At 38.1% G+C, this 5147-nt stretch overlaps 1 long non-coding RNA gene across 1 annotated transcript; it reads right to left on the reverse strand.

Moving 5' to 3' along the window:
* Positions 1-710: 710 nt before the first annotated feature.
* On the reverse strand, positions 711-3258 carry LOC311095540. The gene is made up of 6 exons (XR_014608856.1): positions 3132-3258; positions 2940-3007; positions 2625-2668; positions 1743-2495; positions 1555-1635; positions 711-1335 (listed from the first exon to the last, which is right to left on the reverse strand). It is a non-coding gene; the product is annotated as an uncharacterized lncRNA (long non-coding RNA).
* Positions 3259-5147: the final 1889 nt, after the last annotated feature.

Raw genomic sequence — 5147 nt, forward strand, 5'->3', positions numbered from 1 at the left:
TATTAAAATAATAACCTGGAGGGAACTTTCCCAGAACGTTCTTATTTGGTTCCCAAAAAAATAACCAAATGGGAACCATATGGGAACGTTAGGGGAACGTTCTGTGTTTACTGGGAAACAGTGGTTGCTTGTGGCAACACAGGAAGTTGTGCTGTTGCCAGACACACACACACAAACACACACGCGCACACACATGTACGCACGCATACATACACGCACAGACACACACACACACACACATACACAAACACACACACATACACACACACACACAGACAGACATGCACATACTACTACTTTTTTTAGGTATATACATAAACACGCAATACAGCCAAATTGCTCCACGTAATTTATTTTTGTGGAAAGCCAGTGCAGGCCTGAGCGGCGGTCATATTTTCTAGTTTAGTTTTTAGTTTATTCTAGTTTAAGATATGGTTTATAATTATAACGGTTATTGGTCCATCTCATGTGCAATTATGTTATATGAACCACATCATTCAATGACAAACGATTAAAAGTGTAATTATACAAAATATATCAAAAATGTGTACTTCTGACCCCTGTTGCTAGGCAACACCCTGCACAGCTTGGCTAAAGAACAATAAACAGGCTGCATGAAACTACATAACCTTATAATATGCATTGAATTATAATGCATAAGAATCATGAGATTGTTATCACCCAATTACGCAGTAATTCGAGTCATTGTTAGAAGGAAATAATTTTTATTGTTACTTATGCTATGGATTATCAATACATGAACATTCAATCAGAGGAAGAGTGTCCACTCCACACACATTGGGGGCACACCTGGAGTAGTGGGAATAATCTATTTGACTGTAAACATCAACAACCATCAAATAAACTCAGATCACAAACTGCACAACTACCTTTAACAATAAAACACTGTTAACATACTAAATTTAAAAACTATTCCATATTTATTAATGTAATGCATACTAATTTCATTTACAGACATTGCTTCTTTTAATTAATTTGTACTTTGTTGAATGTTGTCTATTTGAAAGTGACAAAGGTATCTCACAATTATTGTCTTCTCTATGCATATGTATGTATGAAAGTGACAAAAATATCTCAATATTTTGCAAAAATTGAATTGAATATACATTTAATGGAAAGTACAGGGATGCAAGCAGATGACAGGTGGACAGGTGTGTGGAGTTGTGTTTAGGCTTAACAGGCTGTTTGATTGGACAGCCGTGTGCTAAAAGCGGCACCACCACCACCACCATTGTCCACTGGAGCATTCTTATCGTCTTGGGTCTTCTTTTTGGGTCCTTCTACGGTCTCACCACCACAATATAACAGGAGAGCCTAAAAATCAAATTGGAAAAACATAGATTTATGGCCAAAATGCCAGTCATTATTGGGAAATAAGTCCCTTCAGAATGAAGCAAGACCTGTTCGCTTTGTAGGGAGTTATTTTCATTATAATGACTGGCGTTCTACACATGATCCCTTACTTATTAAATTACTACAGTCATTCACAGACATATTGTGTGGCTGTGAAATGAAAGTGAAAGATGTGCTTACCAAGGATCAACGACCAAACAGTGGAGAGGTACTTCTACAGGGAAGTGGGACACGAGAAAGACCGTCTTCTTCAGCTTGCTTCTGGTTGGGGGGGGCAAATATGTAATGCTCAGCTGACATTTTCCAGTGGGTGTACAGAAGTTGGTAAAGTAAAAAATTGAGGATGTCCAAAACAGTACAACACTTACTTATCTACCTTACCAAGGACCACTGATGGAACTGAAACCAAATAATGGAGTGGGACCACATCAGCCTATCAGGAGCAGTGACTGGTAAAACATCAGTAAAGGGACAGATGTAAGGTCATTTTTTAAACCACCAAGAATATAAAGTTTCAGCTAAATCGATCACACACACAACCCCCCAAAACAATCACAAATTATCAAATATTGTAAATAATCACACTACATCACCTTCTATTGTATGAATGTTGGAAACTGCCAGGTTGAAAACGTGTTTGTGATGACCATTATGGATATTGCACATTCATTTTAAATAATTAACATCATATGTCTATCATATCCCTCATCTGTGACAATAAATTGCATCTGACTTACAGCATGTATTGAAGAGTCTTCATAGAGAGAATGAAGAGTCCTGCTTCCATTTGTGCACACATTTTGCTCAGTTGAATAATTTACTAACCTCTTGATAAACCACATATCAAAAGAAGAACCTGTTTCTGTATGGAGTTAGGCATTCTTGAATTATCCAGTTCTGAAATGGCAGAAAATGTTGAACATCTACCATCTTCAACTCAGGGCTTGTAAACAACACTTTATTTTGAATAGAAATATAACAAAATTACTATAAAAAAACATTAGTGAATATGGAATGTACAATAAAAATAAATAAAACAACATATATTACAAAATTAACAAAATTAAAAAGCTTAAACAAATGACTCCTTGGGCTCCCAAGTAGGAGTCCACTGTTTCCCACTGAAAACAGAAGGGAAAGAATGACGTTACATGTGACATTTCAATTATTAGATTGGGAATGTTAATGAGAGTGAAATAGAGAGTCAGAGCAATCTTATTTCTGTATTTGTCATATAGTAAAACACATACCATGCTGCACAAGGCTCCCAGTCAATAAGTAATTCTGTTTGGCCCTATGACAGGAACAACAATACATGCTTACACATTTTTTGCATCAGGCTTTGGTAACAACCACCATGTTTCCTGTTTCATGTTTTACCATGATATTTAAAGTATTTTAGTCAAGAGACTGTAGTATATACTTTATACAATATTTACATTATTTGACTATTTGCCATCTTTACTTCTGTGATTGACGGGTATTTTAACTTGACATTTTGACTTTATTTTGACGTAAATAGAACAAATAAAGAGTAGTATGGTGTTCAGTTATGCATGTCTTACCTTTCTCACTCTTTCTTTCAGAGCACTCCTAATTGGATAAATACCCAGGCCTGTGTGGTAGGAGCAATCTGAAGGCATCAAAACTCAGATTAGGAACACAACAACATCATTAACATATCCAGGTCAAGCATTCACATCAAAGTGATCAAATATCAAGTCTGAATGCAAATGTATTAATTCATTTAAACTTACTTTTTTGTTTTTGTTTTTTGCTTTTATCCATTTCTGCCTCTGTGGGATAGAAAAATACATATATCCACTCTGCAAAAAGGCAAACAATTCAGAAACGGTCTTGCTCATCATAGAATTTATTACAAATAACAATATCATTAAAAAAACCTGACAAATGCAAAACATGCCTGACTTCCGCTTTCTCTTCCCTGTTGACCCTGTGGTTTTGAAGAAATCAGATGTCAAACTAAGTATGGAATGGCAAACAATTAAGGACTATCTAGGTATGTCTTTTTATACATGTTCATTAAAACAGGCACACATTCACACACTCACTTGCTCGCTCACACACACACACACACATACACACACACACAAACCCTCATGTGTAACCTATGTCCTACCACAAAAATGATCATGAACACCCAATCAGAACTAAATCAATCGGTTGAGAAGTTGCCCAGCAAAATTGCTGAAAAAGTTGTTGGATACAGTACATACCATAATCTTTCTTATGTGTGCAATAAACTCCATTGTAACAACTGACATCATTAGCTTAGCTTGGCCAAATCACAGGAGTACTTGGGCCAATCTAAGCTAATGATTTCAGTTGGAGACAACTAGCCTTTAGCTTACATGCTAGTCGGCCCCTCCGACTTCAATTGAATTAGGCTAATAGGGGGATATGTTGAACTGGGATGTTGCATGCAAATACAAAAAAATTATATGTCCCTGCCTAATCTAACTCTCTGGTAGACAGCAAGTGAGCGAATTAACTAAAACACAGTGGAATGTTGCTTTAAGAGCTTTGTAGTTAGCTGTAGGAGTTACCTTTTTTAGGTAGATGTATTTCACCCGCCTTCTCCAAAAGGCCTGCCGTCACCACAGCGGGGCCTTCCAGCCCCGCCTCCTCCACGAGGCCTTCCGGCCCCGCCTCCTCCTCCACGAGGCCTTCCAGCCCCGCCTCCTCCACGAGGCCTTCCGGCCCCTCCTCCTCCACGAGGCCTTCCGGCCCCGCCTCCTCCACGAGGCCTTCCGGCCCCTCCTCCTCCACGAGGCCTTCCGGCCCCGCCTCCTCCACGAGGATTTCTGGCCCCGCCTCTCCTGAGGTGCCCTGCTCGTCACAGGGGGTGAGGGTCAGGGTGAGGACAGTGTCCTCACTCGCCTTCCAACCTGTTCAAATTTGATTAGAAAAAAAAGTAGGAATGAGGCTGAAATATAATGTATTATAAAAATTCAAACAGGCATATTATTTGACATTCCCACACAAAAGAATTTTAAGACTATATTTCTTATCTTGTATGCATTTACATATTTCTGAAACACAGGCAAAAAATGGGCTATTTTTCACACTGGATGCAAGTTTACATGATTTTGGTTAAGGCGTGAATAGCTAAAGGCAAAACAATGGGGAAAACAGGGAAACTTGGTGTAACATACACCGAACTGCCATCTAAAGAAAACCCAACTATGTTTTACCAAATTTTCAGACTACACTTTGTAACCTATATTAACAGGGCTATGTATTAAACATGGCTGGAATTATAACCTTAAAACATCAGAGTATTGTTTATTTATTTATTTTTTGACTTCGTTTCTCCACAACAAAAAGTAGTTCTACCTTCAGTGGACAGTGGCTTGTTTGCCACGATTGTCTTGCCATGTAACCAACATTCCACAACACTGAAATGTAATAAGGTTGTCATTTGTTTTATAAAATATAAATATTTGATAAGTGCTGAAAAAATAGGGAAGGATTGACAATCAACTGTACACTGTATGGCGACTGAAAAAATATATACTGTACATCTCACCTGCACAAACCAACTCATAAAATGCTATCATTTTACTGAGGTGTTGTGTAGCCAGCGGGTCCAGTTCACATCTTGGGGTGAGGGAAGTTATTTTAGGTTTCTTCCCATTGCCTTCCTTCTGAAGGAGGAGGAGTGGCTTGTAGCCCATTGCATGTAGCTTCTCAAGCTGCAAAGACATTTATTTGTAAAGGATAAAAAATGTATGTTATCAAAAAACCCGAGT

This window comes from Abramis brama (genome assembly GCF_963993115.1).
Source record: "Abramis brama genome assembly, chromosome: 13".
Taxonomy (NCBI): Eukaryota; Metazoa; Chordata; class Actinopteri; order Cypriniformes; family Leuciscidae; genus Abramis; species Abramis brama.